Raw genomic sequence first — 13,795 nt, forward strand, 5'->3', positions numbered from 1 at the left:
CAATCAAAGATTATTTAAGCCTCAAGTCTGCCTTTGAGTGCAGAGATTATAATGGGATCTACTCCAGATCAAATCTCTGTTGTCAGGTTATAAACTCACATTGCTGTCATGGTCATCTCCTCAGCACTGCATTCTTAAAGGATGGTTTGGGAGATGTGGGACTTGGGAGGGACCAGGGAATCAGTCTGGTTCAGGACTGACTCTGTAGCAGGAAAGTTCCAGGAGGGAGTGCCAGGCCTAAAGCGTCACCACCTCAGTGGAGGTGAGGGTAGCATGGACGGAACTACTGACATGATAAACTTGTTTCCCTCGTAAGAGGTGAGATGCCTCTTCAAAGAACAAAGCGGGGAGGATAACTGGCAGGTGGGGCCTTGCTTGTGCGTGCAGAGATTTTCTCCTCTCCCATCTCCTTCCCCAAGGTCTCGTTTTTGTGGTTGTGGCTGCCTTTGAAAGGCAGTAATGAGGGAGGAAATGTTCATGCTCCTCCTGACGTTGAAGGGGTTCAGAGCAGGATTGATGCTGGATACCTGGAAAAAGAAAGTCTGAAATGAGAGCAGCATTTGGAGGGAATGTAGACCAAAGCATGTTTTTTTTGGTTGTACACATGCAAATCACTTGTTATATGTGCCTATATGGACATAGACTGAAAACAGAGGATCGTTTAAAGGGCTTCCTCCTAAATGATGCTTCTTGTTGCAAACATGGTTATTCTTGCTTGAGAAAGCCTATATTTTATTTGGGTCTCTTTGGGACAATAGTAAATTTTAATTGATAATGTGGATTTCTAACTTGGTTAATCCTAACAGTGCCCTTAAGACAAATCAACACCCCATTGGTAGGAAGAAATAATTCCCTTAGTGGAAGCTGGAAGGTGTTCTTTTGTTCTCTTCTGTGTCAGAGAAATAACAATCTTCCCCAAAATCTGTTCCAAGAGGCATGGTCTATGCATGGGGCTGAGAGCTGGGACCTATCCCAGCTCTGACATACCCTGAGTGGCAAATCTCCCCAACCTCACCTTCAACACCTGCAAATGGAGATAATGAGAACGATGTCCTTTCTTCCTCGGGGTTCGATGCGTTACTAACGTGTGGCGAGCTGTCGGAAGCTGGTCCCGCAGGCATGCCTGTGCACAACCAGCTCACCCCGATCGACGCGCTGGTATTTTGCTGCCGTTTGTTTGGCATAAATATCCCACAACAGCGCAGTGCTCCAGACTATCATGGGCAGGCATGTAGCAGTCATCCTTTGTTTTCTTTACATGATTTTAAGCACTAAATAGTATCTCTTTTCCCGGAGCTGCAGGCAATCCATTTGGCCTCCTGGCAAACAGCTTTCCTAGTCCTTGTGAGCAGGCTGCCATTTGCTGAGTAGACTCGTGTTACGTTTTCTGCCCCTTCCTCTCAAAATGTTTCTTTCCAGAGAGATGCTCTCATTTTGTTTTATTTCATCTTCCGAGCCCCAGAGCTGGCAGAAAACAGCAACCTCTGAACAATCGTGCTGGTATAGAGCAATGACCATGGTGAGGACGCTTCCCAACTGCGTGGGCCGTGAGCCTGTCTCATTTAAGATCAGCCTTGGAAAGAAAGCGGCACTTTTAGAGGCTTTTTCATAAAGCACCCAACAGACCCCAGCATGAAGTGACAAGAGATCTGGGACACATCTAATGGCACTCAAAGGAGCATTGTTTTGTCTTTGGAGAGATTTTTTAAAACCTCTTCTAGATAGACAACTGTCAAAGAGTGAGCACGAGTGACATGGCTCTGAATTTTCAGGCCGAAGCACAGCACAATGTCTCGTGCTATAGCCATAATAGAGGCAGGCAAGTTAGAAAAGGGAAAAGACATGATTGCTTGGCTCCTACCTCCACATATTTAGCAGCATGTCTGTGACCTGATCAACCCGCTACAGTGGCCTGCAGTGTCACGGGGAAACTGTCCAGCAGCAGACATCATGGCCATGGCCGCTGGTCACCAGTCCTGGCCACCCAGGCCAACCCGCACTGCTAGTTCCTCCATCTCTGCTGCAAAATGCTGAGCAGAGCCACCCTGACTGTAACAATCCACTCTCCTCATTGCATCAGTAAAGTATCTTGTTTTCCTCTTGCTTTCCGTAGGAAAGCCATGTATGAAATAGTAGCAGAGAGGGCCGAGGCCACACCGAGGAACGGAATTTAAGAGAGGTGAATTCTACATGCATATTCTGTCTTGTTAATCCAGCTTGGAGAAATCACACTGCCTCTCTCCCTCTTTCATCTCTCCTGTCTTTTTAGGTCAGGCTTGTTCTTGCTGTTTGTACCATGGGTAGAACCAAGGGGGCTCCCAATTCACTGTGGTAGTAGTAGTAGCAGTAGTAGTAAAAATAGTAATTATAATTATATTAAGAGACTGGTCTGTAGCCAAAACAAAATCCCTTTTCACACATTTCTATTTAGATGTAATACATAAAACTGCATTTTTATGTCAGCACATTGGCAATGCAGTAACACTGTAGTAGGAGCTGGAATAGGCATAGGCATAGCTATATGCATATTTATTTTACATCATCTCATTTTTACATGAGTGTGTGCGTAATTACATGGCATGTAAGAATTTATTCTCTTGTGTTCACTGTGATATACATACATAGCAGAGTGCCATTTACACAGCAAGCGTTACATGACATCAGTTTGTCATTCTGGGTGCTGCACAAGTAACAGCCTAACCTGTTTTGATCAGCTGGTCTAACTCTTTAATGGCACCAGCGGGGATCACCAGGATTATAACTTCACAAGAGACAAGGAATTGGCCCTTGCCACTTGTAGCTCCAAAAGAAACCCACCCAAAATAAAAAGGAAAAACCAGCCTAATTGCACGAGGTGCTACCACTTCCCTCCTCTGATCTGGCATCTCCCCTAGCAGCAGATTGTCTCTCTGGCTCGTCCAACCCTGGAGTCAGGCGGTTGTCAAGAGCTGACTTTTTCCCCTCTGGTATTTTGGCTCCAGGTCTCTAGGTTGGAGGCTGCAGTTTTCAGCACCTGTTAATAATTTTTTTTAACAGATGCTAGAAAGAAAAATTTCCAGATACAGCAGATACAATCTGCCATAGCCTGGGTCAGGCTTGGACCACAGGGTTCATTTGCCCTAGAGATGGGGGGCTAATGATGCCCATCGTTTTAGCAAAATTCTTGTCTTTCTTGAAGATGATGGTCAATGGAGCACCTTTGATGCTTGCTGTGTGCAAGCTTTCCTCTTTCTGCTGTGACCAGTTCCTCCATCAGCATGGGTAGGAGAATTCACACTGCCAAGGACTGTCATTTGCACTTTTTTCAAACAAACTTCTATTTAAAATCCAAAGGAAACATTGAACCGATTCAATATATGCAGGTTCATGTTGCAATACCATCATGGGAAGAATTCAGAAGCTCTGTTCCTTGCAGAGATCAAGTCTCAAATGAGTCTTGACATAAAACCCCACTGCAGTATTTCTGGCAGCTCTCTGTCCCACGACTTCCACCACTCTTTGCTAAGCAAGCCCCCTGCCCCTTTCCCTCTGTTTTTCTTGTGATAGTGTGTGTATTTTAATCCAGTATAACTATTTGTTCTCATAGCTTTCCCTGGTCAGCAGGAAGTAAAGGGACCATCGAATGGCTCTTGAGAGGCAAGGGAAATAAATAAAAGACAAGGAAATTGAAACAATAACAACGAGCGTACCATCCAGGGCAGGTTTCCATTAGGCTCAGGAGGCAAATGACAACAGGCGTGGAAGGCTGTAGATCAGACAAAATGTCTCATAAGCTTTTGTCAGTCTCTCATGGCGCTACCTAGACGTAAATATGCCTTTTGATCTTTCTCCTGGGTCCTAAGCTGACACAAGGCTGAAACCAGAAGAAATGTAGAAGGATGAACATTTGCAGAGTGTTACATCTGGGGCTTCTTACACTGCCTTTTCCCAGTATACATGTATATGAGTTGCCATATAAATCTGTAAACAGCCAGGTCTCTGTGCTGGTAAGTGGTATGGGTGAGCTGCATTGCCTTCCTCCAAGGAGTCCTCGCTCATCCTCATCCCAGCCCACAGGCAGTGGGTGCACCTGCTTTTTCCCTATCCTGTGTTCAAAAGTTGCCTTTAGGGTCTCTTTCACAAATAAATTAGTTTCAAACATACCCATTGTAGGGTCAGAGCCTGAAGGTGAAATCAGAGTCCAGGTGAACGTTATTCCTGTCCTCCTCCCTCTCCCTGCTCCCTTTTTTTTTTTCCTTCCTGCTTGCAATACTCCCTTTTAAAATTTGGAAATTAAAGTTATTTTCCTGCCAATGTTTTCTGCTTCCATGTGGCAAACATTTCCCTTTCCAGTGGAGCAGAAGCCAACATGGCTGCCTCAGGCATGCATTGGTTTTGTGTATCCTGACAACTCTTTCCTAGACAAAGTGAACAGTCCTAAGATCTGTTCTGCCTCCCCCTAATCCACTTGTGTGTCACCCCTGTATTAGTACATCGTGCATGAACCTGAGGCAAAGTACTGGCTATGTTTCTTCTCATAAATACATTTTTTGAGGATGTGGTTCATTTTATGTTAACTGTGAAACCTTTTCCCACTCTTCTCTGCATTTTTCAAGCCCAGATATACTGAAAAACATGACTTAACATCCAAAGCACTGACTTGTACATGGTTGTGCCTGAGTGACTACTCATCTTATTTGCTTGGGTAACAAGTAAATGCATAGTTGTCCTGATTGTCAGTTTTGCACACTTTTTGTAAGGGCTCTCTCATCCTGACAAAATAAAGACGGCTGCTGGTGCAGGGTCTGAGGTGGTGCAATGAGCTGAGGCATCTCACTGCCCCTTACAGATGGAGGAGGTGAGTGGGCTGTAGAGGTGCATTGGAAGTGTCAGTGCATGCCCTTATCCTTTTCATTAGGCATCCAGCACATGCACCCTTGGAGACAGGATTCCTGGCTTGGTGGCCGTTATTCATCCTGAACTACAGCTGTTCTTAAATAAGAAAAGCATAAAACATAAGGGAAAAGAGATTAAAGACTAGCAACCATTTTTTGTCGCTGCACCTTATCAGTTGTTCTTGCTACATTCATATTCTTTCATATATGTACATATAGGAAATCAACAAGTATAGTAGTTGTGTCTGATTTTTAACATATAGGTTTATGCACCATTTCTGGATAAAATCCATGGTTGTGATGCATCTTATCTTGAAACATGTATTCTGTCCTTTTTCTGTGGAGAAGTCCCAGTCCATGGGACCTTGGGTAATGAACTGGAGATTAATTCATGATGTCTGTCATATTTCTGCTTGCATCTCTTAAGGGGCCTGCTTATGGAGTCAGCAGCTTTGAGTCTTAAGGAAGTGTGTCAGATTCTTCTGCTGTCCCTTTCAATTTGCTTTTATATTTTGCACTCCAGAGAAGAACAAGTCTGATATTGGCAATACACAGTTTTTCACATAGTATGAGCATTGCAGCTTCTGCTGAACAGTCTGTAGTTAATTCTTAAGACGTAGGAAAAACCCCTCTTTGGCTCACATGAATACATCTTGGAAAACTAAATCTTAAATATGGTTCGTGGTTTTCAAGCTTTGATTCAGGTGGCTACAGGTGTATTTTTGCATGCTAAGCTAAAATAGATACAAAATGAAACAGAATTTCAGCTCACAGCATAGGCTAAGTGCCAGCTTTGAAAACCTGTATTTTAGGGTATGTTTTATGTTTTGCTTCAGTCTTCATGATATTGTTGTTTACTGTGTTATCAACAGACTTTTGCTTCTGCTATACTTCTGCCCTTAGGATACGTGTATTGATGGCTGCTTAACTCTTGCCAGAGCATGTCTCCCATATTGTGAATAAACTGCAGCTTGAAGTTGCCACTTTCTGCTCACATTAGGAAATAATGCATTTGTTTATTATGGTGTTGTTATGGTTCTGCTATTATGGACTTTGAGTATGATTCTGTTACTCCTAGCAAGTACGTGAAAAAATGGTGTCTTGTGCTCTGATCTGCCACCTACAAATCAAGGTATGCCCGTTGACATTTAGCTAGTCAGATAATTGCTGAAGACATATGCCAGTTGGGTCAAGCCCAAAGTAATTTTGAAAAATAGCTGGCAAACCCATAGTTAGGCATATCACTCAGGGCAGAATGTGCCCCTGCAACTCAAATAAATCCAATAATGCCTCCAAAAGTGGCTGCTGCTTCCCATCTGCCCTCTTCCTTTGGGGCTACGACTTTTTCTATCACTGTATCAGATACCATCACCTAGCACTGGTCCCTAGAATTGCAGAGGTTCCTGCTGTGGCCAGTTGGAGTCTTGGATCAGTGGCACTGCAGCTTTCCAGGAGCATGAGGGCAAAGGCTGGGACTGGTGGTGATGATCTGAGAGCTTTTATTTTTGCAGCAGCTTGCTGGGAGAGGATGAGGCAATGTGGAGAATGAAAGGAAGGGCAAAGCGGCCAGCCTGGGAGTCTCTTCTAGACCTTTCAGCAAATAGCGTGGGATGCACACCTTAGCAGCTAGCTGGAGCCAAGTAGCTTAGAAAAGTCTACCAAGAGGGACAGGAGTGAGTGCAAGCAGTCCTACACTGACCTTGAGCTCTGACAGAAGCCAGGTGGCCGTTTCTGCAGTCCTTACTCAAGGCAGGCTCTCCTTGGACCTGCAAGACTTTGGTCTCTGCATGGGCTGCAGATTTTGGGCTCTAACATACCTTGCAATGGCAGGTTTCAGCAGAAAACTGCTCCCCCAAGGCCATGGCTTGGGGCTTCACCAGGAGAGAGCAAGCATGGGGGGAAGGGATGTTTCCAAATGAGAAATAGATTTTTTTTTTCTATAAATGAGTGGTTTGTTGGCTTCAGGCAAATGGCAGAAGGTTTTACTGAAAAGGCTTCTTTATGGGATTGTGGTTTTGCTTGGGGTTGCTGAGAGAAGTCTGTAAACCCCAGGAGCTCAAGGAGCTTGACAGGTTTGACAGGCCTTCCTGCTACTGATGAACAGGAGGCTGGAGCAAGTGTTCCTGAGATCACATCCCTGTTTTCCGTCAAAGCATGCTGGCAAGCCAGAGGAAGAGAGAAGCTGTTTTCTTCCCTCATTTTATTTTCTTATTTAAACACATTCTTAGAATCTGCATTTCTGGGTCTTTTAAACTTTGTGTTTAAAATTCCTGTCAGCCTTTCTAGGCTTTGGATTAGATCCTCCCAAAGAGCCTTGAGCACCTTGAAATTGTTATGGTAATAATCGCTAGTGACAATAGGAGAGTCACGTAAAAGATTTGTGTAAATCACTTCTATAGAACATGCCAGCTTTAAAAGGAAACACTCTCACCTGAACCACAATACCATTGTCATCCCTTCTTGTGTCTACTTACTCTACCACACTCTACATGCTGCCCTGGTCCAGAGTGAGAGGCAGATGAGAAAATAATGGAAATGGGAAGTGGAAATGGAATTGACTGTAGAGCTGCATTTGTGTCGTGTGAAGTAACAGTAAGGGCTGCAGCTCCTGGTGCTGAAAAGGAGAAGAGTCCTCTTTCTCCTCCCTGGGTCAACCTATGGCTACACACCACCCCTGGTTTTACTGAGTAAAAGGAACGAGTGCTTCTAATTAACATCACAGGCTTCCTGAGTTTGCAAAGTGAAGGGCTTGGATTTCTGCTATAGCAGCAGTGGCTGCTGCAACACTTAAACCGTTGCTGGTCACAGAGCTGTTGCAGTGCCTGAGATGGGGGTCACTGCCCTGAGCATGCGGCAAAGGGAAAGCCTGGAAAGAATCAGTAATACATGAAAAATGTACACATAAAGAGGAATTTCCTATTTCTTTGAGTGATGGTAATTTAATTTAAAAGGAAATCCAGTGACAACTTCCTAGGAAATAAATGCCTTTTTGTAAATCTTTCTTTGTGGTGAAAAGGTGCTTAGCTGAAAATCAGCTGAATTCTTCTTACTCTGGTTTCTAATCATGCCTTAGTTCCTAACCCAGCCTAAAGCTTGAGAAACTGCAATGAGCTCTGACAATATGAACAGGCTGCTTAGGACAGAAGAAACCCAAGAGATTAAGTTAAATTTGCCAGCTGAAGCTTCAGCTTCTGAGCTTTATTAAAAATGCAATCTGGAGAAAACTCTGGAGCTGAGATGTGATCCTGCTAATATCTGAGCCCACTAAATCTTCCAGCCTCAAGGAGTTCCTCAGACCTTGGGGAAGTATCCTACCTCCTGAAGAGAAGGAGCAGCTTAGCTCCAGAGGCCAGCCTTGTAATTCCTTAGCCTTATCCCTGGCAGCACCTGACCAGCTCATCCTATCCAGTTGTCCCAGTCTGTAGACTCATAAGCAAACCACTTTATTGCGTGCCAGCTTAAAAATTAAAATGAAAATCCCATAGACAAAGCACCACAGAAGGCTAGTTGGACTGAAGAAAGGAAAGCAAATGCTTCAACTCTGTTCAGAAGAGAGCCCTGTGCCTCTCTTCTACTTTTTGTTTTTTTTCAGTGTTATTGAGGTCTTTTAACACAAATGATATATTTCAGCCATTTCATTCTCATATAAAGCCATTTCCTAGTTCTCTAGGCTCACCATGATAGACTATGTCCTACCATTCTCAAGTATTTTCACAGAATAGGTATTTCTCTCACACTCTAATGGAGAAGAAGCTTTAGGACTTCCTCCATGCTACCTAGATACTTAGCCGGTTTCTTTGTGCAAGTTGATGATGAAACCACATCCTTTGTATATTACTATCCAATTAGGATAATGAACGCAAGACCCAAATGACTATGCTAGGACTCTGCAAACATGGTGGTGACCTGGGTACCAGAATGCATCGTCTAGACAGAACAGAGGAATTACTAATGTTCCAGCTGTGTAAGAAGGAACCACATTTTGGTGCACCACAATTTAAAAGACATTTCCATGCAGAAAGTGTATGCTAGCAACAAAACTTCTATTTGATCCTACCTAGTGCTTTGCCACCTTGTGGTTCTGTCTCTGACTAGCTTGTCTCTCTGTGGGATTAAATGCTACCTCCCGAGTCTCCTCCTTGTAGGTGCAGATCAGCAAGGGGGGTTTAGAAGAGTTATCAGCACAATTCATAGGTTTCTCACGGTGAGTGCAGACCCGATGGTGCACGTGCTCTGAACTGCAGCTAGCTCCAAGCTCTCCCTCTCTGCATAATCATCTGCATCACATCCTACAAATGAAAACCAGAGCATCCTTCAGATACTTAAGTCATTAAACAGTTGGTTACAACCATATGAAACCCTTCAGGAGCTGCAGGAATTTCCCTATAGCTCCAAGTCTGGGATTTGGGGTCGCGCCTCCCCCTGTAGTCCTCACTCCCAAAGCATCCCTGCACCAGTGGCTGCTATTTTCTTGAATAAGGGATGTCCAACACAGCATTTTTATTTGAACTCAGCTCCCGCACCACAAGTCATTTTTATTTTACTGGGATACCGGTGAAGCTGTAGCTCAGTAACTGATGTTAAGAGGAACTTTTAACACCTCAACAGCAAATGGAGGAGAGTGTTTCCCATTAGCGGCTGAGGAAGTAGTGCTCCTGTAACTTCAGCCTTGAAAGCTAATGAAGCTCAGATTGTGGCCGTGGCCTTTGATGTAGAGATGCCTGAGGTCAGTGCAGCTTTCAGAGGTGCCAGTGCTATGCTATTTCGCCGTGTTCGTCTGGGTGAAGGCCCAATAACTCTAATCCTGTAATCATGTTTCTGTAAGCGACAGCATTTATTGTACAGATAGTGGGGGATAGTTGCAGTGGCAACTACATCAGGGATATGCTATAGAGGAGAAGCTAATCCAGCCCTGTAATACCATTTTCAGTAGAGGAAGTTACAGCCAACCCCATCAGTAAATGAGTAGCAAAATACTGGAATCAGTTTAGGGAGTGTGGGAATACAAATGCCTTGCTTGGCCATCTAATCCAAATCCCTGCCAGTACCCTCATTCTGTTCGGGGAGTGATGTTAACACACTGGCAAAAGTCAGGGAATTCAAAGCTGTGCCTTGACACTCCGTCTTTGGCTCCCACTAATATACAGGGGGGTAAAAGCACTCACTGATGAGTTTGGCACCGTTAGCTTTGAATTTAATTCCTTCTCTTGGGTTGTTGCACAACCTCAGGCCACATGCTATGTATTTTATGTCTTCTAATGTAGGCTATCGTCTTCCAGGTATATGTGCATTGTTAGAAAAACATGATAGCTTATTCCACTCTAGTGGGGGAAAATACATATATATGTGTAAATATGGTTCATCCAGGAGATGATGAGAGCCTCTAACAAGCTATTCTGCTGTACTAATGAATATGTGCATAGACATTCCTGTTATTTTATTTTGTACTCAACTCTGTTATAGATAAATCTGTTTTTATGTGTATCTTATTAAACAGAGCTCTTTTGTATTATAGAAGTACTAGGTATTAAAAGAAAAACCTCACTATTTTAAGAAGGAGAAATGAATGGGAGCACTTTATGCCCCTTTTCTATGTGGATATCTCCAGCTTTGGTGGGGGTTCTGTGTGCAAAATTAGTCATGAAGAATCAGGTCTGTATTTCAAGGAATAAAAACAATGCTTGTTTAAAGAAAATCTAATGGCAAACTGCGGACTTCGGTTGTACTACACACAAATGCACACAAACACACATACAGACAAATGTGTAACATGTATGCATGCATATATATTTAAAAAAAGCACAGAAAAATGTATTTCCTTTAGCTCAGTGCCTGAAAGTTCATTTGTGGGTATCCTGATTCTTGATATATTATTTGTAAACAGAGGGCCAGGGGACTGGAGTATTTTCTTGACTTCAATGGATGATGAGGCCTCAAGCTGTGAACTCAGATTGGGACCTCTAAGTATCCTGCTGCTACCTAACAGCTTGCTGAAAAATGACATAATTTGTGACATCAGCAATATGCTGCTTTAATAGAGGTTTGTAAAATGGTTTCCACCCTTGTGTGTCAAGACAAAAACATCTATCCTTACTAAACCTGAGGTGGCCCCCTCCTGTATTCCTCACACACCTCGCAGCCTTTGTACTTCTTAGGTATATATTGCCATAAAGTCCTGATACTTGAAGAGTGGTAGGAAATCCGCAATATCCACATGAGAACTCCTGCCCCGTCGGTGCCAGGGAAGATGTCAGTTTTCCGAAGAACGGTGGCTGCCAGCGGGAGGCTCAGCAATGCAGATTTTAATGCGGAGATTTAATTTCAAATACAATTCACAGTTTGTACGTGGCTGAAAAATGTTTATTACCACCTGGATGTCCAGGACACTTTTGGATGAAATAAATTTCAATTTGGACAATGCCTCATCATTTCAATTGATGCCTTTAAAATATTTCACAGCTCTGCAAACAAGATGTTTCAGGCAATTCAATCATAACAGCAGAGAATGCACCACTTTAAAAATCAACCAAAATAATACCAAAACCCCACTGACAGCCTCTGATAACAGGACACTGGTCTGAAATTGATTCAAATATGAGAATTGCAATGATTTTTGCAAATGTTCTATTCTATAATACAATGAGAAAAATTATTTGCCTCTTGGAACTGATATTGCATCTGGGGGAAATTTATTTTAAAATAAGATGCAAACTTAAAAAAAAAAAAAAGGTTTTAAAGGATATAAACCTTGTCAGAACCTGAGCAGCAGCAGGAGGAGTGTGCCTTAACATGACAGAGCTGGTGCTCTGGATTCATTGCTGTGTCTCTGATACATGAAATCGGTACCTGTTAGGAAACATACCTTGGGAGTCACAACTGCCCAGTTACACCTTTAGCATCTACTGGGCTTTCTGGCTTGAATAGGGGTTGACGCACGTATGGGAGAAGGCCCTTCACACACGGCTTCTTATAAATGGTAGGGGAGAGTGCCTCAGGAGACAGACCGTCTCTGCAGGTGAATGCATGGTGGATGAGGCAGGGTACCTGTCTGTTCAGAAGACCATCCCCCTGGTTTTCGAGCCCACCACAGTTGGGTATCTTTGGTTCCTGAGGCAAAGGTGCACTGAGTTAAGAAGAACATGGAGGAAGTCAGGAAGGCTCCATGAAAATATAAAGACTTTTTCATCTCTCTAAATAGCAGTGTTGCAGGCCTTCCTGATTGGGGTGGGGGGTGGGGGTGGGGGGGAGAGGAAGATGGGAAGGAAGAAAGAAAGAAAGAAAGAGAAGGATAGAATAAAGTTTTCAAAGGGGGTAAACGTTCATTGGTGTAGATGCTTAGGCTGGAGGCTAAGGTGCAAATACAGCTTAACAAAGTATAGGGGCAGGAAAGTGAGTTTCTATTCTTTGCTTGTTCCTCTTTCTCTCATTTTTTTGTTGCATCTCTGTGCATTTTATAGCATTAAAAAATATGCTGTAGCATAAAAAAAAGACTAGAAAAGACCTCAGGGTTCACCTGATCCGCCTCCCTCATGAAGGCCCTGTAGCAGATGTTTACCTAGCCTGCTCTAAAGAAACCTCATCTTTTTCCTTTAATGACTTACCTCATTGTGCAATTAGATACCTTTTTTGGTTTTACAAAATAATGAAGATCTTCACACTTCCCTTTGCTGCAAATTAAACTGATTTCTGCCTATCCTTTTGCCTACGGATGCCAAGAAGAATAGGTGACTCCACTGCAGAGTATGAGAGGATGGACATGCACCTGCCCTCTCTATCCCCATCCCTCAGACATTTCTCTGTCAGACTCCACTGTTATTTCCCTACCTCTCAGGCTCCATCTCTGCTAACATCTGCTCTGCAACTTCTGGTTCATACCTGTCTACTTCCTGTAGTTGTCTCTTTGTTCAGGTTGGTGACTGGATGCACCAGAGAAGTAGCATAAGGGCTTCCACATACAGCTCCAGAGAAAAATCACCTTATATGAGCTTTTACCATGGAAGACATGGTTATCAGATATTCTAAAGCTGAATGGGAGATGTGCATGGAGGGGAAGCCGTAGAGGCAGAACTCAGTGGGTTCTGCCAGCTCCTCCCCAAATGTCATCGGGAACCTCAGGGATGCGAAGATGATCGCATTGAACCTGCAGTGCAGTTGGTGGGCTTCAGCCCTGTCTTTATGCTTATGTTAACAGAAACAAAATATGTTGTAGAAGCACAAAACAATTTCTGCTTTGCCCGTAACAGTGACGTATAACTAACTTCAGATCTTTTGATTTCTGGCCCCATTTTCTGTACACTGGCTGTGGCAGGAGGGAAAGCCATGGCTTCTATTTTCATACTTGGTTCTCACATGAAATAGTGAGGGGAGAGAAGAGGAGGGGGAAAGATGCAGCTGCAAAAACAGTCAGTGAAACATAAAAATCCCCATTGTTTTGTTGTAGTTCTCAGTGCCCTTCAACTTCTGGGCACAGACAAGGCCTCCCCCTGCTCAGGTTCAATACACAGGGGAGCCTTGGGGCTCAGAGCTCCCTCCCTACTTTCCCTAAGCCTCACTGTCAATTGTGCTTTTGTTCATGGAAAAAAAAAAGCCCAATGCATACTAATTTATAGCCAGGGAAGCAATTAAAAAAAAGTTTATTATCCTTGGGGGGGGCCCCCCCCCCGCCTCTCAAATGGAGTGTTACAGCAGCAGGGATTTTTTGGTAAACTTGACACAAACTGATGTCAGTAATGGGGGAGCAAGGCCAGGAACCAAGCATAGATCTTTACATCTCCCCTCCACGTGAAATGGGACAGCCTTCCAATTTTCTCTGTCTGCCTATAGTCGGGAACATGCGTGCTCCAGGAGAACCTAGGCACAAAGACACACTTATTTCCCTTGGCTTTGATAGCAAACGTGCACTGTACACATTGCCCTCACAT

General features: G+C 43.6%; 1 long non-coding RNA gene across 1 annotated transcript; it reads right to left on the reverse strand.

Moving 5' to 3' along the window:
- Positions 1-317: 317 nt before the first annotated feature.
- Positions 318-12,027, reverse strand: LOC133210139 (uncharacterized). Its single transcript, XR_009724875.1, has 4 exons — positions 8,932-12,027; positions 4,757-4,971; positions 3,690-3,745; positions 318-527 (listed from the first exon to the last, which is right to left on the reverse strand). It is a non-coding gene; the product is annotated as an uncharacterized LOC133210139 (long non-coding RNA).
- Between the last annotated feature and the right edge of the window lie 1,768 nt (positions 12,028-13,795).

The sequence above is a fragment of the Neopsephotus bourkii genome, unplaced genomic scaffold (genome assembly GCF_033783945.1).
Source record: "Neopsephotus bourkii isolate Nb327-2 ecotype Australia unplaced genomic scaffold, CSIRO-AGI_Nbou_v1 NB_398, whole genome shotgun sequence".
In the NCBI taxonomy this organism is placed as follows: domain Eukaryota; kingdom Metazoa; phylum Chordata; class Aves; order Psittaciformes; family Psittacidae; genus Neopsephotus; species Neopsephotus bourkii.